Raw genomic sequence first — 24949 nt, forward strand, 5'->3', positions numbered from 1 at the left:
CCTTCTCAAAATTCATTTCTGATGTTAAATCCACCAGCTGGTTCTTACCAACAATCATCTATTATGGGTAAAAAAAACAAATAAAGCCTCTATATCGCAACACTTTCCTTATAATCCTATACATTTGCTTTTAAGTCAAGAACTTTTCTCACTAGACTCAGCAATAATAATAATAATGTCCTACAATTGAATGGCTATTGGTTGTAAACATGTTGCTCCAAGGACAGGCAGACAAGGTTCTTTGGGTAAATGTGATATCTTTTAGTAGGCCAACTAAATAGTTGGAAAAATTGTTCTTTGCAAGCTTTGGGGCACAAACACCTTTCTTCAGGCATTGGAGAGAGTCTTGTGCCTGAAAGCTTGCAAAGAACAATTTTTCCAGCTATTTGGTTGGTATAATAGAAGATAGCATATCTACCCTAAGAGCCTTGTGTGCCTACAATTTGATTACATCTGAAACAGTGCACTCACAAAAGTAGACATCCAAGATAGAACTTCTGTCCATGAAAAAAGAAATCATCAAGGCACAAGAAATCCTGTAAGCCTGGAGTCTACTATATAGGCACTGATTAAGAAACACTTGCTTCCTCTTGTACATAATTTCTCATTTGTCCAAATGATAATCTCTTAAATTGGCATGTGAATGTTATAAAATTTGCATGTACAAAACATTCTTCCAACCATGGCTGAATAATAGAGGTTGGGTTAAGAATGAATTCAAATATATACTCAAAATGAAATTATAGTATATATAATACAAAATTTCATTTTGGGTTGTGTTCTATAGACAATTGCAATACTATATAATTATTTTCAAATTTCTGGCCAGATGCTTTTAACAATGACAGCAGTGGTTAATCTCCTAATTTCCATCTATTTTTACTCTAGGGATCAACAGTTGAACACTTTAGCTGTCTCTTCCAAATTATAATGATCTGTAAAGATATGAGGCAAAAAAAAATTGACTCCCTACTGACCAGTAAAAATAGTACTGACTAGTATTTTAAAAAGATTAAGATCTCATTGAATAGGCTGACATTTCTAATATCTGACAGTCATGTCTATACTAAGCTCCTATTTTTATCCCTTTTACAATGTGTGATTCAAAAGGAATTCCATTTGAATTAATTCATAATTAATTTCCCATCTGAAGGAAATAATTTTATGAAAACTCAGTACAGGCTTAACTGTTGGTATACACTTCCATTAAAGATTTTATGGTAGAAAAACAACTAATTTTTCAATAGTATTTTTGAGCTTTGCTCAACACATCATCCCTCTACAAATACAGAAACATTGTGTTCGGGAATCACTGGTGATTTTAGATACGTGGTTCATTTGTACTCAACCCAGAGATTTTTAAGGGAAGCTTCTTTTCAGAAAACACAGAGCAGAGCATCCACCTTCCAAAAAAACTCAGGCCCCTTTAAAAGGTGCTTCATATTACAGATCTGGAAATAAGACAGTTACTAGTTGCTTTTTAAAATGTGTGCATGATTAGGTATACAGATGGGTTACCCTTCTTAACTTTAAGATTGTTACTTAGCTGCACAACTTGTTTAGGATCTAAAATGATTCAGAAAATTGTATTCTAAAAAGTAACTAAATGGTATGGGAATATTACGCATTTTCTCAGTAACTTTCATGCCAAATCCCAGTAGTGAAAATGTTAGTTTTAGTCTGCAGCTCAAACTGTATGATTTCTGACTCATATATTAGTATGTCTAACAAGAGTTTCTGCAATTGGAACTATTATCAGCTGTCAATTGCATTGACGTGAGCTACACATTAATCCACGTCACGGTTGTATAGACTCTGAAGAACTAGTAAGGTAAAATGTAGGAAAATGTGTTAAATCAGTAAAGCTCAAATAGCTGAAATTGCAAATGGCACCCATTCACTGAATAAGAAAAAAGTTCTATACAGTCACTTCTAAAACCTTAGTGACACTTTAAAGGAATGCACACATCTTTTCACATGGCTTGGTTCAGAGGAGGCTGAAGCTACTGACATGCTAGAGAAATGGAAAGACTATAGCCAGTTAATGAAAAGACTGGTGACTGAAGTCCTACTCTACTTCTGTACAACAAAATCTTCATCTTTTTAGTCCTCGAAGGAACTGTTTCCATTCATAAGTACTTACTTGCAAATGTTATCAGTGCACATTAGCCTAGTTTTAACTACAGTACCTGCAATGATGCTGAACAGGACTTGCTCTTGGTTACGCTTGCATCTAAACAATATTCAGTTCCGGCTCACCTACTTTTATTGTTAACACCTGTTATCACAAACAGATACTTTTCCACAGCCTTATCTACCATGAGAAATTACATTGTGTCTTGACATATTAAGACAATGCTCAATATCATTTGGCACTTGATGTGGACAAGGGCACTTTACATTTAACATCAGTTCACAGCTGCTCCAACCTACGGCTTGCCACAATCAATTACCATGAGGTGGATCATGACACATGCTTGATTGCACAGCATGCTGAACCTCAGTTTAGTTAAGGATATAGACAAGATTCTAATATGGCTAAATCTGAAGATTCCCTTGTAAAGTGTATTCACAGAAAGTGAAGTGCTGTCATGGAGACGTGCAGCACATTAGTATCCCAGTGGTACAGAAGGCTTTAAGCCAGCTCTCTGCTGTCAGTCCTTTCATAATTTAGACGGGCATGTGAGACTGGTCTCAACTACAAAAGTTTCCCTGAACTGTCCTACCGGCTACAAATGCTCCCCTGAATCTCCAGAAATGTATGCTATAATCCCAGGGGGGACGTGTCCCTCCCACACTTTGTTGCGCTTCCTGCATACTGCCTATATCCTAGAGATCACGTTGGTCTTTGGAAGGCAATCTTTCAAATGCATTTTCACTTCGTTTACTGGATGAGTCTTCCTCCAGCTAAACATTAAAAACTTTTAGAGTCCCTTTAAGAGCACCGATGTCCCTTTTCCTGGTGTAAGGTAAACAGAGGAGGAAAGAGAATCTCAGTCCCTAGATTTTTTCTCAGGCCCAATATGATACTTGCTTCCAAACCATCTGCTCTTTAGCCAAGCCTGACAATAGTTTTTCTGTGGTGCTGCCTGGAGGCATTGCTGTGAATCAACCTCACTGCTGGAGAAAAAGGTCTCATGCAATTCTCAACTTTATTTTACTCTACATAGGTATCAATTAACATTTTAATAGCAAGTAGTCACAGGCATTCCATCCCATTCAAAAAATACAAACCTTTACTTGCATTTAAAAAATAAAGGATGTCCATCATTTTGCGAGTGTTACAAAACAGATTCTTGAACACATCAATGCATTCTCTTTTCAACAAATTTCACTGTGCACCCTGATTTTTTCCAATTTAAGTTGTATTGGGTAGTTCTTTTCAGTATTTTGAGTTACCTAGAACTGTTAAAATTCTACATTCTGGTTTTATATGCTTTTCAGCTAATAGAAACACCAATACCATTGATATTTGCTGAAGGGTCAGTTCATCCTCTTGTTGCATTTTAGCCTATTTTTATATTTCCAAAATATGATTAAAAAAACAAAGCCATTTTTGAGCAAGCCAAATAAGATGCATCATTCTTTCTTGCGGCCATTCTTACAGCCATTGATTACACCAATTCTACACAAATTACAAACATTCTGTTTAATTATCTTTTTTTTAGAAAAGATGCTTTCATAAAACTCTGACAGAAATACGTTAAACAAGCAGCTGAAAATTCTGAGACAGACGTTTATTGCCATAGGATCAGCCCAGGGCAAAGCATACTATATCACAGATTCATGTTTAAAGCTACCTAAGCTAGCAATATGTTAATGTAAAATTTAAGAAAGAAAGGAAAGAAAAACGAGAACTTTTATAAACGCAGATAATTCATTTCAGCTATCACTTAAGGGCAGCCCTTACCAAGATGAAACATGGAAACTATCCAAGTGTCCAAAGTTCAGTGAAGGTCTAAAAAACAAAAAGAAACATAAACAATAGAAATAACCAGGCCAATCAATTTGACTAATTATGTTCAATTTATGTTTTCTAGGCCTCTCAAGCTAACACTCTCCTCTTCTGCAAAGCTGGCTGGCTCTTTTATGAACAGAAGTACTGAATTGCATTTTTAATATCACTTAGGTCACTAATATTGAACTGGAGCACTGGCTCATCGCTGACTTTTAGGAAAGAGACAAAAATGTATTGAACTGCCAGCACTACTTTCTGATTTTTCTGAATTGGCCACGCCTGACTCTGTTTAACTCATACAGTCCGATGGAACAGGTCACACACTGAAAAGCCATGTCAAACCTATGATGCCTTCAGCCCTCAATGACTCAATAAATTCATGAATACTAGAAAGAAAAAAAAAGTTATCACTTATTCACACAGATGCAGTTAGCCAAGATTCAAACTATATGCCGGCTCTTGGGCAGGTCTGCAGTGGCAGCAGCTGGAAGCCAGAAGGAGCCACTGCCACCTGAGCTGGTTAGAAAGGCACAGGGTGGGTGGGTGGGGGCCTCTCATCTCTTATAGGACGGTGGTCTCAGCTCCTGGGGGGGGCACTTTTGGAGGGCTCTCATTTCTTATGGGGGAGGGGGGGGCTCAGCCCCAGAGCCCCCTGTATTTCAAACCCTGCAGTTACCAGTATGTGAACATGTTCATTAGGCCATTATCATCGTACTGTAATTGAAGTCCTTTCAGTGGCACTCAGCATAGCAATTCTTCTGAACCAAATAACAGTGTCAAACTGTGGTACAAGTAACTTTTCCTCACTTGAAGAAGTAGTTTTTATTTCTTGCATGCAATTTGGAATATATCTTTGACTGTAAATATAGGTACAATTGTCTGATCTTTGAAACTGTAAACAACTGAAAGATGCATATATGAGTGTTGTTTGGCTTTCAGCTGTTTTCTTTTTTTTAAAACTGCATGGATGCAAATAGCAAAGCAATAACGAAGAAAACTGAATACTGATCAGGCTAGGTATCATTTCATATTTAGAAATATTTAAAAACATATCAGGCCATTAGCTCCTCACGATTGCCCCTATAGTAAAAACGCAGTACTATTAGAAACAGAATTGAAATAAGTGCAATTATTTCAGATGGTGGTGTCACATGACTTAGGCCCAAGATCATCTGAGGTCATTACAAAAATTAAAAGGAGAGAAAATTCCCAATATTCTAATTTTTATGTAAAATGTCAGTTATAGAGAAGCTACAGTTACAGAAAATACTGGATCAGTCTCAGCTCATGTAAACTGTATAGCTCTTTTGAATTCATTGGAGCTAAATGGGTTTGCAGACTATTTGATGATGTCAGAATGAAGTATATATGTTCCTCTCCTCAGAAATAAAACAATAGCATGTAGTCTGTGGCCCCAGCACAGTCAGAGATTTTCACCGGTGACTTTAGTGAGCCAACAGCTCTCAGATTTTCATTCTCAACGGCTATCACAGAAAGAAAAGTAAACATCAAGAATTGATAGTAAAATGAACCAAACCTAGAAAGAAAAAATGCATTTATATTTTATTGTTTTAATGGTATGCTGAACACAAAATAACACTATGGGATTCGCTGTTAATTGTATGTTCATGTTTTATGCACAAACACTTTGTTTTCTAGCGTGGGTTTATATTTAAGTGCAAGAGGCCTCATAGCTGTTGGCATGTTACAATGCTTTATAGCTCATTTCTCTGTTTGCATTCCAAGGTCATTTCCAAATTTTATAATGTAACAAATTGGAAGGATTAAAAGCATCTGACTCAATTAAACATTTGATTTTTTTCATGATTTTATTAAAACGGTTAGATAAGCTGATGATTTAGGTTTATTTGGAAACTCTTGGCTCGGTCTCATTGGCTTACCGGAGCTAGTGCCCCTGGTTTCACTTCCAATAGCTGAATTATAACTGAAGTTAATGTTCTTTTAAGTTAATTACTCCAAATGTGTTCCATGGTTTTATTGTGGAATAAATCCAGAGAACTGGGACCTTTGCTCCAGTGCCTCTCTCACTGCTCAGAGCTTTCGCTGCATTTCTTGCTCCATATTCTTTTATAGGTTTCCCTCTTATACTTAACCTGGCTTCAGGAGAGCTGATGAGAGTGGCATATTAATTCTGATAGCCCCTGATTTTGTCATAGTTCAAGTGGTACTATAAGAAGAGCATGAGTAAGAAACCTCACTTTCTTGTTGCTTAATGTTCATAGGCTGCGTTTAGGGCACAGAAGGAAAAAAACCCAAACAAACAGGGAGTAAAATCCTGGCCCCACTAAAGTGGGCAGTACAACAAAGCTGCAGCCAGGAGTTTAGTAAGGAATCTTTTCTAACTCATCACTGACTTACAGCAAGATTGCTACTTGGCTTATATGCCTACAGACACACACAAAAAAACCTTTCTTAAACTCTGATATTGCCACATGGACTATATTCAAGGGATTATTCACATACTGGTGCCAAAGAAATTTGCCAGAACCATGGAAATTTCCTTCCATTTTCAGATCAGAGTAATTAGACTAACATGGGAGAAGAGAAAATGTCTTGCTAATACAAACCATCAACCAGTGGCTAGCCATACTCATCCCCAAAAGAGCAAAGAAGAGGTATCTCTCTGGTTCACACTGAATCTCTCTGGTTCACGCTGATTCTTGGGTCTGTCCCTGGAATGACAATGTTTACACTTCTCTTTCTCCTGAGAGCCATGCCTAAAGCAAAAGTCTAGCTCCCAGGTTGCTCCATATACAGGAATTTCTGGATCTCAAGCTCCCAGGCAGAGCCTACACACAAACCGGTATAAATGATCAGAAACTGGTTCAGATCTGTAACACAACAGAAGTATAGTGCATATAAATGTTTCATACTGGCTCAGACTGGTTTAATAAGATAAAACCTGGATGGATGTAGTACCAGACTTAGGTTAAATCAGTGTATTGAACTTTTGTCCCAGATCCTCTCCGTATTCAAGTTCACTCACAGTCCTCCTGCATCCTGGGATGCTTTGCACCACCCATGCAGCCCATCCTCCTCTCTCCTCCCCTCACAGGGTGAGTGGGCTAGCCTTGGGCCAAGCTGTCTGCTCCAACTGAGCAGGGAAGTCTGCTGTAGCACCTCCCTGACTCCTGACCTGGGCTATTGCAGATATGTAGCTGCATTTCCAGAATCAAAAATGAATGTCTGTTCACATATTTATTAGTTCAATCTACACAGCTTAAACTAACCTCCAAAAATTGAATCTGTTCAGCCTCGGGATTTTTGGCTGTCTACACTTATCCCAAGGGTTCAGTTCTGGGTTATTTACCAATCTGAAGAGAGCTCAGCAGGATTCTGAACTCAAAAACTGGACCATGAATGCCGCTGTAGAAGCTTACAGATTCTGAATAATTTTCTCGGTCTGCCCTTAAATTTTAGCCCTAACCTAGGCTTAACAGTCATGGAGTAGAATAGCAACTAAACAGCATGGATGAAAGATGACCAACACTCTCAAACCTACAGCTTTCCAGGAGCAATATTTCTTCACAAGTGTGAGATAATTTGTGCATGTGTGGACACCTTTTTAAACATCTCTGCTCAAGGGAAAATTGTGGTTCAAATAAGACATTTTGGAATCCACATTTGGATGGAGCTAGACTTCTCAGTAGTGACAGATGACAGACAAAGGAGCATTGGTTTCAAGGTGCAGCAAGGGAGCTTTAGGTTGGATATTAGGAAAAACTCTCACAAGGAGGGTTGTGAAGCACTGGAGTAGGCTAACTATAAAAGTGGTGGAATCTCCATCCTTGGAAGCTTTGAAGGCCCAGCTCAACAAAGCCCTGGATGAAATGACCTAGTTGGGTATGGGCCTGCTTTGAGCACGGGCTTGGACTAGGTGACCTCCTGAGGTCCCTTCCAACCCTAATTTTCTATGATTCTGCAATTGGTACATTTTTCCAATTTTCAGTCTTTTGTTTATGGTGCATTTCAGTGAAAGTATAATATTTTCACCTGTTTTCAAATAGAAATCCCATGTATAACAGACAGCACTTATATAGCATAGTCTTAAACCAAATATTTAGCAATTTATTTACATGGAAGTGAATGCTGTCCCCTAGGTACATTACAGAGCTTAACAAAAAAGAAAAAAGAAAAGGAGCAGCTTTTTTCACAAAGCAAAGCTTTAAAAATTAATCTAGCCCACTCAAAAAACCAAATCTTTGCCCTCATCACTTCCCCTTCTTCCTAGAATTAGGCATGCTTTCCCTCCCATGACTGTGATTCTTCTAGCATGGGGATGTCAAAGATAGTCTATGGGTCAGATCTGGCCCACACAGCCATCACACCCAGCCCCAGGTGCTCCTGGAGGGGATGGGAATTCAGGGACACCGTCTACTATTGAATCCCCAGGTACAGCACCCCACTGGGATGTGTGTCACTTCTGGGGGGTGGAGGGTGAATAAGGGTCCAGGGAACAAAATCAATGGACAAAAAAGTTTGTACAACAGTCTTAAAAGACACCCAAATGTCCTTCTGAAAAATCCACCTTCAATACTTTGAACTGTTCTCTGTATATAGATTTCAGCAGCCATTTTGTTCTCAGAAGATACTGTAGACTGTCAGGGAGGATATTGGAACACAGGGATATTTATTCCTTCTGAATGTCCACTGTTTTTCAAACACTAAAGTGTCACACAAGAAAACAAGCAGCTGAAGATAAAAAGGGGAACTGTGCAACCTGAATGGTTGAAGAGAGATATTGATACTGAGAAAAAGTTAGGATTACCAGCAGTGAAAGAACAGAAATGAGCTTTGGAACTGAAAGAACATTCATCTATGCCTTTGACATAATTGTGTGCAGGTCCTGATGAAGTATAATGCTCAAGACTAGTGAAGTTGTAGTTATCAAAGGGCTTCAAAAAGAAATGGGAACATCCAAAAAAGAGGGAATAAAACTAACCACAAGCTGAAGAGCTGAGTGCAACAACCATGTTCAAAAGGAGCAGTGCAAAAAAGATGTTTTTATAGCTAAAGCAAAGGAGAGTGGTCAAGAAAATTTAATTAAGAAACAATTTACTGATAAAATGTTTGATTAATGGTTAGTGACTATGTCAATAGAAGCAAAAATAGATAATGAGAAACAGTTTCTCACATTGATGCAGAATTAGGTTATATTAAGAAATCAAGACAGACTCAGTTGGAGAGATCCTGACCCCTATTCAAGTCTCTTTACATCAAACTGAAAGGTCAATACAGCATAACAAGACCCTAGGGGCCTTCTATCCAATTGGGCTGGTGATTACCATAGCATATACACTGAAGAAGACAGCCATTTGGCTGCACACCAAGGAATCCTTCTCAGACCCTGCAGAGCCATGCCATGGGCAGGAATATGCATGCGAGGACACATATCCAGGTCAGGAAACAATGCATGGAGCAAACTGGTTATTCTGAGTAGGAGTACAACCATGCCCAAGGGGGCTGTCATAACTTGACCAGACCTCCAGAGCTGCCCAAATTATGCTGGGAAACATTCGAGCCCCTGGAAAATCTAAGTATTAGGTAAATGGAAACTTGGCTTGAAGCCACCTTAGCTCTCTTTCTGGGAAGCCCCAGGCATCTTGTCATCAAGTGAATCATCCAAACGGTATACTGACACTGGTGCAGGTAACCCAAGAAGTTTCATTCCTGACTATATTTTCAAAAAGATTAACTATATGTGGTGATGAAATGCTTTGAAAAAAATGGACTCAAACAATATGAGCTGCTGGATGCAGACCACTCCTGGTCCCTAGGCAGGCAAAAGCCTTATTAGAGCTGAGCTGCTTTGAAAAAAATCCAGCCTGTGGATACTGAATAATGGGAAGTCGAGTACTGAACTCAGAAAAATGTAGCCCCATTTTTGCATTAGTGATGGTAGAAATCATCTTTTAAAACCCTTCTGTCTTTTTAGTATCATTATTATTATTTTCAAAAGGCTCTAGTGAATTCTGGCTGCTTATAGATGTAGAAAACCAAAACAACAAACAAAAAAACTTTACTTTCAGCTTGGCATGCCCCCATGCTGAGCCCAGCACATGCCCAGAAGAGGCCTCAGGCCAGTTTGACACAGTATGCCCAATGTCTGTACAGACAACGTGCTTCAGTGGAGGTTTTTGGCACTTTTATCTAATAGCTATTAAATAAAAGTGCCAAAAAGCTCTGCTGAAGCACATGAGCTGTACAGATGTTGGGCAAACCAGGTCAAACTTCCTCTTCTGGTAAAGTGCTTCCCCCTGCACACACACAGAATTGTCAGCCGCCATTAACCACATCTAAACAGAGTTCCCTGGAGCTTTTTCATTTCAAAAAAAAATTTTTTTAATCAATGTAGCTATTTTAACACAAATATTTGCATAAAATTTCCATTCCATCTCAATACCATTTGTTTTTGCCTTTAGATCTTTTACCCAGATTTTTAAAATTATATTATGCATTACAGAGTAAGCTATGGTATTTGAGGTATGGTATCAGAGGGATTGGAAATAGGCATTAGGATCTCTGCACTTGAGGAAAGAAACTGTTTTTCCAAACACATGAGCAAATACTATGACTCTCTCTTTTAATTGCCACTGTATATATTGTGGAACATTGTTACCATTAATATTGATGTCTCAGAAATATGTGTGATGCTAACTAATGATATAAGCCTATTGAGAATGTGTTGTATTACTATAGCCTACAGCACTACAAAAAACGCTCAGTAAATCTCATCATCTAGGGTTTTATTCAGCAATTTTCAGCTTACAAAGTGTGGTTCTGATTCATCAGGAAAAACATTGTAAAGAAAGTTGTTTAGTACCTTGTACTTTGAAGAAAACAAAACAAAACAAAAAAAGCCAACAATAAATGAAATATTCGCACTTTCTTTCTGAGCAGCATCCTCAAGTCTTGGGAAAATCGTAACTCATCCAAGTCTTTACTGTTTTACAAATACTTGGCAATCTTTGCCTCTCATCCCTTTTCTAAGTCAGTTGTTATTTAATAACCAAGGTCTTTGTCTATTGAAGAGCTACTTACACTGGAGAAGCAAGTGGATTCAGGCTCTTTTATAAGCAAATATATTCACCAAACAAGGTGAAGTCTAAAGAGGTGAAGAAAGGTTCAGTTCTGGCTCTACCTCAAGAAAAACCACCAACACAAACTAGTGGCCTAGTTTATTCCATATCCACCATCCCATTGCATCACACTTGCTTTTTACTATTTGATCCTGGCTGTTCCTGGTTTATGGGGATGAGTTACTTTTCTTTAAAAGGAAACCTAGCACAGGCACTGCAGTGGTGGGGAGGGAGCACAGCCAGATGCCAGCCAGCAGGGCCCCTTGTGGAGTGGGGGCAAGGACAGGGGTTATTCCCCCTCCTTCTGGCATCCAGCAGAGGGATTTATTCCAACACAGGGAACAAGTGCAGCGGCAAAGGTGGAAAGACGACTGCCATAGGAGTAGAAGGGAAACTAACCCACCTCCCTGCCTCCCCTCTGCCTCTGGGGTCATGGTGCCTCACTGCTGCGGCAGCAAGGGAGGAGCACCCAGCAGACACAGCTCAGGTCCCTGCTGGTGGTACAGGGTGGGGAATTAATCCTTTTCTGGCTAGATGCCCGATTCTGCCTGTCTCTGCTCTGGCTGGGGGGCAGAAGGGCAGGACCACCCCAGCTGGGCTGGAGCAGAGCCCAGCCCAGAGAGCATGCCGGTTTAAGTTAAACCGGGAAGGGGTCTGGGGCAGGCATTACATAAACCAGTTGAAGCCCAGTCAGTTAAGTCTGATACTACATTCATCCAGGTTTATCTCAAACTGGTTTCGGCCATTTTGAAATTGATTTATGTGTACTGAGCTTCTGTTTTGTTCCAGGTTTTAAACCAGTTTCTGATCACTTAAACGTGTTTATGTGTAATGTCTGTCTTTAGCCACTGAGTTTCCCTAAGCCATGGTGTCTTGAATTGACCAGAGTGTGTCCATACAGTAGGAAAATGTTACTTAATATAAAATGTGGCCACCAGAACTTCCTTTGCAGTTAAGTATACATACATGTAGCCATGCTTATTGTAGCACTTAAGCAATGATACTAAGCTGTTTTCACAAAGTACTTGCAAAGTATTGTTAACCCTATTTTCTAGATGGCAAAAATAAAGCAAGGAGATAACGAGGCTCACCAAAGGTCATTTAGACAACTAGGGTTAGAACTCAGAATTCCAGCCCCGTGCTGCTTCCACTTACCCACACTACTTCCCTTTAAGGAACAAAAAAGGGAAATCAGGTGTACTACCATGCAGAAATAAGTGTGATTTGCAGAATGTAAATGGAACACCATTTACTATCATCAGGATGAAGTGGCATATTGAGCACACTCCACCTGCTTCTCATAACCCTGAAATGATCTGAATATTTGCAGGTACTGCTTAGTTCCACTAAACTACAGAGCAATCGTGCCAAATATTTGTACAGAAACACACACACACACACACCACATTTTAGCTAACACAAGCACAATGTTTAAGTTTACATAAATTTGCTCTACCACCACTATTTCAATGTATATGACACTTCAACCACTAAACCCAGGAATAAGTGTGTCTCTAATTTTTGGAGGCTCCATTACAATCAGGCAATGTTCTAACATTTTGTGCAAATATTTTATATGGTGTTATTAAAGCCTGACATAACATTAAATACATATTGATGCACAGCTTAAGCACAGAGTGTACTACAGTTTAAGTCTGTTAGCTACAGTGCTTTGCTTTCAATTTACAGTAGCTTTTCAACCCCAAACTGATTGCTGTAGCAAATAAGACCATATAATTGGAATAAGTGTCTGTCTTGTTCACAATCTGGCAAACATTGCAGTTCACCAACTGTCTAAATTAAATGTAGGTACTTTGGCAAATCATCCTATACCAGCTGCTCTGTCCAGTTTTATGAAGCTGCAATATCAATATGCATTAAAAAACTCAGACTTATTTCTGCTGTAATTAAGGCACTAGCAGTCACATTTGTATTTTGTATGAAACAGAATGCAAACTCATTACAATTTTGCATATAGTTCTACCAAGAAATCTCAAATTCAAGAATGGAGTTTTTTAGGATTATGCAAATGCACACAAGATTTTTAAATGGCGCTTACTTTATTGTATTTCTCAGCTATCTTCGGCTGATAGCGTTTTGATGTGCACAAAAGACCCCTGTTGTCTGGCTAGTCTGTTGGGTAAATAAGCATTTTCAACCTTTTTATATACTCTTCTGAAAGATTTAAAGAGGACACACACTCACGAAACAGACACATTTTGAATACTTACAAGGCTTTCTACATGTACACTCATGTTCAACAGAGGTTTTTCAACTAGAATACATATTCAGTGTAACTTCATAATGAAGGCCTGCTCTATAGACTGAAACTATAAAATCCATGCTTAAAGCATTACCCATCGAGTGTTTTTTCTCCAGAATAGAAAACCTAATTCAATGGGGAAAAAAAAGACATTTTGCCTTCCTAGTCCCTGACTGCTTCCTAACTCACTGCTTTTGCAAGCAGGCTTCCTTGCCCACACCCAATAATACTCTGATCCCAGTACCTGGGTAGTTTTCCCTGAAGCCCATTCCACCTGCTTCTGAACGTAAGGCCCATGATCTTTTAAGGCACTCATTTTAAACAGCTTCTTGGCTATTTGTTGGCAAAAATATTACAAAGCAACTAGACATTAACCAAAATACCTACTTCACCAAGAAAAGTTAATGGGAAAGTCTCAGATATTCAAGTTACTTGGAAAACAACAGTTAAAAAATGCAAGCAGCTACAATGACCCAACAAGGCAATAATACAATAACTATAGCTAGGATTCAACAAAGCACAGTTAACTCTAAGCTATACCTAGGCAGTTTTCCCTGTAGCCCACTGCTGAAGACAAGGCCTCTCATTCACAGCTCTGCTTAAGACCTCTTTCTTTCTTACTTACAGTCCTTTTAGCTCTCCAGCTGCTACTGGGCCAACAATCAGTAGCTGCTGAGGTAGCAGTTAATGTCCCTATTAACTCTCTTCTAGCTGAAATGGCATGAGATATATACATCACTGACAATGCATTAAAATATCACTGCGTTATTTCAGTATGCAGACAGACATGAGTTTGCTACCCCCTGGGGATTCAGACGCTTATTAGGAAAAAAAAAAAAAGAAATGGAAAGAAACCCATAATCTGTATTGTGTTAGCAATATTTATATATATATTAATAGACCTTTGGTAATGCACTTGTAGTTTATGTTTGTGTTTGTGTAGCCCAGGTATACTCAGGTATATACCCCCCTTCTCCAGTTGAAGAGATTGTTAGCCAGCAGGTGTGTTGTGGGGGAACAGCACAGACCATTCAGTTTCCCGCCATCCCTATAGAACCAGGCCAGGACAGTCAGGGGACTTGACTGTATACAAATTTACATTATTATTTACATTAACTTATCACAAGGAAAAGAAACTTGGATATAAACATATGTACAATATAGATATAGATATATATGCTATCTAAACTAATAACATAAACAATATCCTTATCACAAGACAGAGGAGAAGGGACCAAAAAGGAGGACATGTCCAGGAAAACCTGGGTGTATGATAACCCTATTGTTTAGGGACATCTCTGGAGGTACAGGGGGGAATTAAGGTGCTGAATATTTGTTACCTTTTATCTGTTCCCTCCATTTTGGCCCATTGATTTTCTGTATAGAAGTGGGAACCCCTATGATTTTCTTTATAAAGTTGGGACCTCCCCCTTGCTTCTTGTGCCAGTTTCTAGGGCTGCAGGGTTGGCAGAGTAGATAAAAATCTGAGGCCTAGATTTTTGCCTTAATATAGTCTTCTCTGTGCACAACAGAGGGTCAAGTAGCTGACAAAGTCCTTGATTACTAGGCCAGTTTTACACTGGTGTCAAAACCTCAGCAATCAGAATTTTAGAAAAGCCAAAAATGAAAATTGCTTATGTACCTTTTTCTTGCTTTCTTATAATAGCATTGTCCAGCATCAGAAAGTAAATATGGGGCAAAGCCATGCATCATTCATCATTCTCCTTAAGTATTACCATCTTGAACATAAAATATTGCTTTTCTTCACACCTCTGCCTCATTCACAAACCTAAACTAAATGAAGAAGGGATCCTACAGAACAAATAATATAAGGTCACATAATTAAAGACTGTGTCAGTATATAAACACAAGGGACAAAGTTGCAGAAAATACGTCTATGAAAAGCAAACAGAAGACAAGATCTTCCTTTGACAAATTTTAAGCATATGTGGGGGGGAAAAAAAGAGATTTGGATGTAAAACCCAAAAGTGAACACTAGATTTAAGAATATGGCTTGGTACAGATGTTATACAAACTGGTATAAGTACTGAAAACCATCTACACCTGTAACAGAACAAAAGATAGACTGGTTTAGAGCAGACCCTGTTCCTGGACTGTTACAGAGCTGAACCAGCACAGACTCCTCAGCCCTGCCTCCAGCCAGCTGTCAGCCACAAGCAAGCAGGGGGAGGAGGGAGATCTTTGTCCCTGCATGAGCCCTGGCATCAGCAACAGCTCACAGCAGGATGGGCCAGGCAGCCTGGGGTGTTCGCACCAGGCAGCAGGAACAAGAGACTCCATCAAGGCAAAAATCAGGCCCCTCAGAGCTTGGCACCAGCAGCAGCAGGACATGCCCAGGAAGTTTGTACCAGGCCACAGGATAGGAGGGCTCCACCAAGGAAAGGTTCAGGCCCCTTAAAGCTCTGATGAACCTCCTGCAGGCAGTGGCAGGAGGCCAGGGAGCTCACATTTACCTGCTTCCTGGCACAAGCCTCCCAGGCTGCCAGGAACATCCTGCTGTCTCTGGTGCTGAGCTCCAAGAGGCCTGATCCTTCCCTTGGCAGAGCGCCCCTGTCCCCACTGCCCAGTGCAACCCTCCCAGGCTGTCTGGCACATCCCGCTGCCAGCTGCTGGGGCTTGTGCAGGAACACGGACACTCTTCCCCCTGCCTACCTGCGATTGACAGCTGGCCAGAGGCAGGAAGCAGGGCTGGCTCAGCTTTGTGACAGCTTGGGGATGGGGGTCACCGGGAAGCATGCAGAAGCACCCTCAACCTGCTGGCTTCAGCCAGTGCAGGCAGCCTGCATGCCCTGCCCAAAGGGTGAACATATGCCCTGGTTGCTCTTGATCCAATCTTACACTGCTTACAAAAACCCGCATAGGTTTGATCAGTTCTGCCCTGAGCTTTTTGAATGTCCATACCTAGTCTATGATTTTAAGAAGTTGCCTCACTGACTTCAATGAGAGTTTTGCCTTCATCATTATTATAAAGCAAGATTAGGCCCACTTACACAGTTCCTGTAACTTACATTGTATTAAATTTAGCAAAGAAAACAGCACAAAGAATAGAGACAAACCTGAATCTTACCACTTTTCAAAACCCTGACCTTTGGGAATCATCAGATCCTGACAATCCTTTTGGATATTCCACAGAGACTCAAGGTGAAATTTTCAAAGCTGCTTGATGGATATGAACATGTGAGCTCCATTCATTTTAATGAGAATTGGTCATCCAAATCCCTTAGGCAGCCTTGAAAATCTCACTTTCAATGTCTTTGATCCTTTCACTGTGCTCAAATACAAACTTGAGTATAATACAATATATTAAAGTGCTATCCAGTATACTGCTACTCAGCCATCTAATCTGGTACATAGCTTCATACACAGCTCAGTCTAGCAGTTGACTAAGCTACCTAATCACCTCAGTTATTAGCAGAATAAATCAGTTTCCTAATCTACATTTTCAAGTGTTAATGCAGTTGTATAAAGACTCAAAATAATGTTGCATCCATCCCAGCTTCCCTTTGGTCTTTTATAGAACTGATCTCACTTAAGCTGTTTCACTGTAGGTAGCCAGTACGATAATAGCCCCCATGTTCTGCAGGAAAGCACACTCCAACTCTGTCTCTCACAGGCGTCCAACATATGCAGGGTTCACCCAAGAGCAACTCTCTCATGCTGCTCATAATAATGAAAGAAATTTTTTCTCTTGGTTTGGAAGAGATAAGGTAAGGGTCAGATCGTTTAGTATGCAAAGCATTTCAACAGGAGATGCACTAAGCAGTATTAAAAGACAGATACGCCAGGATGGCTGTTCCAAATTATAATGTCTTATGAGAATAGAAATGACTCCCTTTTTGGTGTAACCAGTTTGAATATAAATGGGCCCAATTCCTTTCTAAACAAAAATGTATTTTAAGGATAATGTCACTTCCATATAAAAGTTCTTTAGTTGCAAGGACTAGAATTATTCTGATGGGCAAATTCCCCTTAAACTTTCTGATTCTTTTGCTGAAAACAGCTTCTGTTGTGGCAGAATACTAGGCTCCCTCATGACTTCTGTGATTTGAACCAGGTCTGACGGACTCCATGTCTACAAGAGAGATCACAGCGCTTTGAATTTCTGGCCTGCAAGCCAACAGTTCTTATCACATGGGTGTAGGCAGGTTACGGTAACATACCCATCTTTTAAAATGAGATACCTCTGTGTTAAACCCACACTCTCATGATTAGAAAATAACAAGTGCTCAATAGACTGGGGGACAGAGGGGTGGAGGAAAGCACTTCATCCCTGGGACAGCATCTTCTCCCCCAGTGATGTAGGTTGTAGGAGGAAGAGCAAAACTCCAGCTCTTGCAAAGATGCACATCTGGGTATTAAAAACAAACAAACAAAGCCTGTCTCTCATTTTAGCAAACTACTACTGTGCTGGGTTACTTAGGTCTCAGAGCCACCTCATTCTCTGTAATCAATCATTTTTAACTAATAGAATGCTACATCTCTTATTTACACAGAGAACTCCTATAATAACTAATTACTTCCTGACTACATACCAAAGCAATCAGAGGAACAGATACAGGTGGGAAAGCTTATTTATTTCAATTACAATTTCAATTTAAAATCATGATAGGAACTATTTTTGATAAAAGATACAGTTATCATCTAATGGCAACAAAGTAACTCACTCTTCCTTATCCTGCTTTAAAAGTGATCTCTTCCTAAGTGACTTGGAAAGGAAAATACTGCAAAACCGAATTTGATGCTAGACTCCGTTCCATCACTCTGGAAGTACAGAGGAACCTGAAAGCACTTACAACTACCCAGTTCAGAAATGTCTTACTTAGTAAAAAAACAGCATACATGATTCCTGTGCCTCCCAACCCATCAACAGCATGGAAAGTGGTGAGATGGCTTCAGCATTGCACTGCAGGTGTCTCATCATGTTCCCATTGAAGCTCATAGGCAACAGTTAGGTGTTCAAGCAGTCCCTAGTCTGTGTCATTGGTCAGAAACAGTACAGTGACACCATGAAACCAATATTCTCGTGGCACAAGAGATAATCAGAACCATTAAGCTTCATCTTCTCTGCATCAAAATGCTATATACAGTTTATGCAGCATTATGCTTTTCACTCCTGTAACACCCACATAGTCTGTGTCTGCATCCATGTCTGTATCTGTTTTTGATGTGGGCATGAGTGACTGGTACCTCCTGAATCTGGGGGGGCTCCGCAGAAGCTGCCGCATTGGGGGGGGCACCAGCTCTACTGACAGCATCAGTGTCGGCCATCGGGGGGACATGTGCACCCCCATAAACCCCCTACCAGTCGCCTATGGATTTGGGCAAGATGGCTTCTGTTGTTCTGGCCATGTGCTCAGCATATGGCAAGCTGGGGCCTGTATATGGGCAAAATACGTAAAACCCTCTGGCTTCATTGGGCAAAGAAAGCAAAAGACCCTCCAGGCAGATGAGTAAGAGGGAAGCTAGACTTTATAATTGGACAAGGCTTGGGTGATGTCACACCAGGTATATAAGAACAACTCAACTAAGGTTTCTAGGTTTTTTCTCCTAGGGCTGCTAAGAGCTCCACAGCTGAACTGGGACCTAGAAAACCTTCTCCCAATGGGGTGCTCCCCCACACCAACCACTTCAGTGGAGAGGCAAGCAAAAACTATGGGATGGGAAAGCCCCAAGTACAGGGAGAGAAAGTCTGTCTCAGGGCTCAAGGCCCGCTATTCTCTCCCTCTCTTTCCCCTTTTGTTTTCTGGGTTTTAAGTGGGTTAATGCTATGAAAGTGTCAATACCTGGAGCAAATTGATCAGGAATGGAGTCCTGGCAGTGATGCTGGAAGTTTTGGCCATACAGGCCATGAGCGGGATAATACCGTAGGGGTATTAATCCCTGTAGCAGACTGCCCAGGAATGGGTCCTAGCAGTTACTGGTCCCTATGTTTTGTAATTGTGGTGTCTTAGCCCAGTGCTATAGTTGAGACTGGATGTCCAGGCTACAGCCATAGACCTGGGCCCTTTTTGCTGTTTCACAGCTATTGCATTTCAGCATCATTGTGCAGCTGAGCCTCAGCCATACTTTTGGCTGGCAGATCTGGCTGATTACTAGCCAATTTGTCTAGCACTAGTAAAGCCTAGCACTACTTGTTGTTGATCCAAGCCACAGTGTGATATAGGCCTGGACAGCTCTGGCTGTCCAGTTCAGGCCTAGCAACATAGGCTTGGGACTCCTTGTGTCCTTTTTGTAGTTTATGTTCTAACTAAGCGGTATGGTTTGGAGCTAGATGTAGTGCAGGCCTGAGCCAAGATATGCCTGACTTTTCTCTGAGCTCTTTTATAGTTTTCTGCCCAGCAGAGATAGGATTGAGACTAGGAATTTTGGGGTGCGGTATGCCGATGAAAACCAGTTAACATCTCAAAGCCACCATGTGGAATGGAGGCTGGCACTCTATCACTTCTCCAGGAGCAACAGAGCCCCTGGCAATGCAGAAGCTCTCAGGCAGCTCCCTGCAGTGCAGTAAACATCCCTCCCCTCTCCCACCACCTTCTCCAGCCCACTGCTGATATAGGGGTGCAGGCCCCCTGAACTACCCATTGGGAAAACCCAAGTCCCAGACTGCCTGGGTATGAGTGAAGCCTCCCCAAGAGGGTGCCACATATAAACTTTGTTTTGTAGTTAGTAGTATTTTAAAATTATATTGAATGTTTTCTTTTATTTTATTTTATTTTCTGTAATAAAAGAGAGTGTTTGTGTTTACACTGCTTGCAAGAAGGGGGTTTGTTTCTGTGGGACACCCTAGTAATTCATTTAATGTTTCCCAGCTAGTCTGGGTGGAGGCTTAAGCCAAGGAAAAACATTTAGCACCCCAAAATTGAACCCAGCCTTTGTTGCTGCCAACCGGTGGCTGGAAGAAGGGTTACACACTTAACTTCAGAACACCAGAATCTGACCTATATAATCTATATCAGGCTCCTAGAAGTGAAAATGGGTATAGGTATATGAACAAACTACCTCAAGCTAAGCTAGTGTGTGAAGTTACACTGTGTCAGCTACTCTACACTGCCTGTAGGCATGGTAAATAAGGTAGCTTATCTCACTTAGACTGAGGGCAAGCTACCTTGCATTTATTGTAACACAACACTGTGTACACAGACAGTTGGCATAGAGTAGCTAATATATGCTTTCAGCTCATATCACAACTTACCAGCCTTACAATAACTTGCTCATGTATCTGTGTGGCAAGGAACTTGAATATTTTCTCTTTAAATACAATTTCCGACTAAAAACGTACAACTATTGTCATCAAGCCAAATTTGTTTGTTAACGATACTGTCTCAGCAACATTTCAGTGATGTATATTTGCCCCTCAGAATTCCTTAACATTAATTCCTTCCAAACCATTTCACCCATATCTAGCTATATCACTGCTCACAAACTTCGTGTTCCCAGTGCAATAAAATCTCCGGATTGAATGTTGAAATTATCCCTTCTTTCTGGTATTTGTGACTGCTAAGTATGCCTTCTGGTGTTTTGTTCTATATTTATTAACACACATTTGAGATCAGTCATTATTCTCAGTTACACCAAAACATACCTTCAGGCCAGCCTAGTCAGAACTGGCCACTGCAATTTGAGGTAGCTCAGTTTTGAGCATCCAATAGCAAATGGTCACTTGAACTGTGGCTGCAGGGGTTCTCAGTTTTCTTAAAGAAATATTGGTCCAGTAGGGAAAGATGACTTCCTCCATTTGTGCTCATTCTCTTTTTGGAGGTTGGTTCGCATTCAAATGTTGTTTCACATTCTTGACCTATGAGAAGTGGAAATACCCATAATATGCAGGGGAAAAGAGTCTATATTGAGAGATCCTTCACCTGCATTAGTTTCTACTGCTGGAATAAGGCAATAATGAAGATGAGGCAACTCAGCAAACTCCATCACCACCTCATAGCACTACTTTTAGCTGCTTCCTCCACTTGCATGCAGCCAGAACCAGAACCTGAGTAAATACAGGCTCCCTCCAAGTATGAATACAGAGAGAGGAATGGGATTTAATAAGCTTTTCAGCACAAGATCCGTGGGCTACAATGTATTTGAATAACACTGAGCACGGTACAATCCTGATTATGAACCCCAAAGACTATAGTGATCCTAGAAACAATTATTACAATTTTAATGGATTTATCTGTAATAAATACCAGGCAATCCTTCTAGTTAGACTACACAAAGCTAAACTTGGCTTGATCTAGCCAAGCTGACAGTTTTCTGCTTCAAGAACATTGAGAATGAGCATTAGCAGTAAAGATAGAAGTTACACATAAGAGCCATCTGATATCTACAAAGCAACCAAACAGGAAGCACTTATCAAAACAGTAAATGGTTATAGACTGCATCTGTAACTTTCAAAACAAAAACCTGTTTTTTATGCTATGGTAACTATGATATAAGTTAAGTAATGATTCTATAAACCAAATGTATGGCATCTAGTCCACACCATGAAACTCAATACCTTTACTGTTTCCATGGTAACACATATACTTTACAAACTGGGAAATGCACAGGACAGTGTAAACATAGGGGAAAACTTGGCTGAAGACAGAGGCAAGTGCACAAATGTGCAAGGATTACAAATATTTGATTACTGTCTTTTGGTTTAGAAAGGCCTTCATGGCTTAGGCATAAGACTGTGCTTATCTCCAAAACAGCAGTAAAATGAATATAGCATTATTCTCCTGACTCCATTATTTCTACCGTCACCTTCCAAAATGATTATCAGTCTATAGTATTTCTAATGCACCCAGCACTGACCTAGGTATCATATTGGGATAGGAGGTAACATTGTTTCTACCAAGTAGGCCTGGAACAAAATATTTTATTCACAGTGGGCATGTCTACATGTATGCTTTGATGCACATTAGCCTATTTTAATACACATTAAAGTGTAACTTAACTAAAAACATGTTATTTAGTTAATGTGCATTAAAATAGGTTAATGCTTATTAAGCATCATTAAGGGCTTTTATAGATATCCAGAGAGCCTGCTCCAGTGTGCTGAAAATACATCACATCAGAGCAGACTCAAGTCTATTGGAGCACAGAAATTGATGTGCTCCAGCAGCCTTCCGCATCACGTCTCAGCAACCCCACACTGAAAAAACGGCAGTGTGGCACTATGAAATAAAACATGTTCAATGAGTTTTAGTTTAAAGTGTTCTGCAGCCATGCTATCAGCATGGGGAAGAGCAGGGATGTTGGTACACATGATGCACAGGCACTCTTAATTAGCACAACTTGCTAATTAAAATGTCCAGCGCCGTGTCCCAAAGCACATGTAAAAATGCCCTAAAAACTGTGCTCTTTAGTTAATGTGCATTAAAATAGGCTAATTTTCCTAGTACTTCACAATCATTAGCAATGCACAGTAGGTGCACACAGGTGTACGTGCACTCCCTGTGAAAAGACACCGCCGACACTGCCGGCAGCACCTGCGGGTGGTCGCCACTCACCAGCTGCCCCGCCTTGCCACCAACACCACCGGTGGCATCTGCAGGTGGTCTGTGATCGCTGCTGGCTGCCACCACTGGTGTCTGTGGGTGGTTGCCAACTGCTGGTTGGCACTCACAACTCCCTTCTCCCCCCCCCACCACTGACAGCGCTGCAGCCACCTGTGGGAGTTCCCCACTTGCCACCGCCACACTCCTACCACTGCCATGACTGCCTGTGGGAGCTCACTATGCCTTACCAGCCTCCAGGGGCATGTAGCATTCATGCTCACAATAGTACTACTAAGTTTTGAAATGCATACAGGCAAAATGCACAATCTTCATAGCAAAAAAGAAGACCATCCTAATTAAAAGGACATAATTGCAATGCTTGTATGTGGCTATACACACAAATACAAAAGTGATATCTTTTATGGGTCCAGCTGTATCACTGGAATAGAAGGGGCGTGTTGCAAAAATATAAATACAGTAAAAGCTTTGTTATCCAGCATGAGATGGGTAAGAGGGTGCCAGTTATCTAAAAATTCCAGTTACCTGAGGCAGGGGTATTTGGTCAGATGTGGAAGGGTGAGGCGTTGCACACAGAGTGGTGGCAGCACAGGGTGGTGACCCCCCCCCCCCCCAGCAAAATTCTAGTTGATACAGTATTCTGGTTACTAGAAGGCCAGTTAACCCAGCTTTTACTATAGATACATATATATATTTATACACACCCTGCAGTACAAGCTTCTGAATGCAAGACATTCTTCAGGTCTTCTAAAGAAGGATGGTTTGCATTCAAAAGCTTGTCTAGCTTTGCCAACAATGCAGTTGGTCCCTACAAGATATCACTCAAAGAAATCCTTGCCTCTCACGTAATTCCTGGACCATCACAGCTACAAACACTACTACATATATTGCATATGACAATGAATGCAATAATAACGTTTGCAAAACAGGAGGTCAGGTTCTGCTTTCCCATTCCACTGTGATCAAAAACATAAATATGACATTGGAAGTTTAGTACATCCAGAAATTAAAACCTAAATTCTACATCAGATACCCAATAAAAGTGAAAGTATATTATGCTCTTTCACTGGATTTCCTGTTCCTCCCTGTTGACAGCTCCTACTTTTTCCACCATTTTTGATGTTAGCAGCTCTCTTCTGAAAATTAATATATTGAATCCTTTGTTTTAAAGGCAGGATATTTCCTCTTCAGTAGAAAGGTCTACAAGGAGATATTAGCTCGCATGCTTTACCTAAACAATGTCTATTCACATGTAGGATCAGAGCCATAATATCAGTTAATCTTATTGTAGTTTAACTTCATTTATTCCTTATACATTCCATGTGGACAAAGAAGGAGGACATATTCTTAGTTCTTTCTTGGGAAGAATCAGGAAGAGTTGAAATGATCGAGAAACCCAAACATCCCAGAGACATCAAAAGTTAATAAAATTGGTCCAGGAAAATAAAAATCTCAGAACATTCAAAGGTACGTGAAAAAGTTGCAAAGAGAGAGCATGTAGCATAGCAATTCATTCAACTGAGATTATCTGAATTAATTTATTGAGGCTTGCAGTGTCCCATCCCATGTCACCATTTATACCATATACTTAATGAGATATAAGTAGGTTCTTTTTACCTAAAGCAGTATCCTCTTTACTACAGTATCCTGTCCTACATGATCACACTGCACTCTTAATAACACCTATTAAGAAACGTAATTATCATTTACACCTGGTTGTTATCAGCAAGCAATGATTAAGCTGCCAGAATAAAGTGAGATGTTAACCTAAATAAATTTAGGTTAAAAACATTCTTAGTAATTTCTATAAAGAACCACTTGCAAGAGTTTTTAATTAATGAAAAAGTGTGTATGTGTCTGTGAGAGAGAGAGAGATAATGAGCCAAGCAAATTAGGTTCATATTTTTATATGAGGATTTGTTAATGAACCTGAGATATGTGCAGTAGTTGAAAAGACAAAAGCAGGACAGAGTAATTACAAACACAACTTAAGAACATCTCAGTGTTGATAGAACGTGTCACCCTACCTTAAAATCCTCTTGCAACCCCCAAGAAAAACAAAGAAACAAGCTTAATGAAACATGAAGAAGCCAATTTTTAGGAGACACAG

The 24949-nt window shown here is 40.2% G+C and overlaps 1 long non-coding RNA gene across 1 annotated transcript in view; it reads right to left on the reverse strand.

Annotated features, from left to right (window-relative positions):
- The window catches only part of LOC149859977 (uncharacterized), a 211478-nt gene that overhangs the window by 110070 nt on the left and 76459 nt on the right, over nucleotides 1-24949 (reverse strand). The window contains exon 2 of the long non-coding RNA XR_016443655.1: nucleotides 3911-3958. This is a non-coding gene — a long non-coding RNA (uncharacterized LOC149859977). The remainder of the gene's footprint in view (nucleotides 1-3910; nucleotides 3959-24949) is intronic.

Source organism: Crocodylus siamensis, chromosome 7 (genome assembly GCF_052110815.1).
Source record: "Crocodylus siamensis isolate JL-2025a chromosome 7, ASM5211081v1, whole genome shotgun sequence".
In the NCBI taxonomy this organism is placed as follows: domain Eukaryota; kingdom Metazoa; phylum Chordata; order Crocodylia; family Crocodylidae; genus Crocodylus; species Crocodylus siamensis.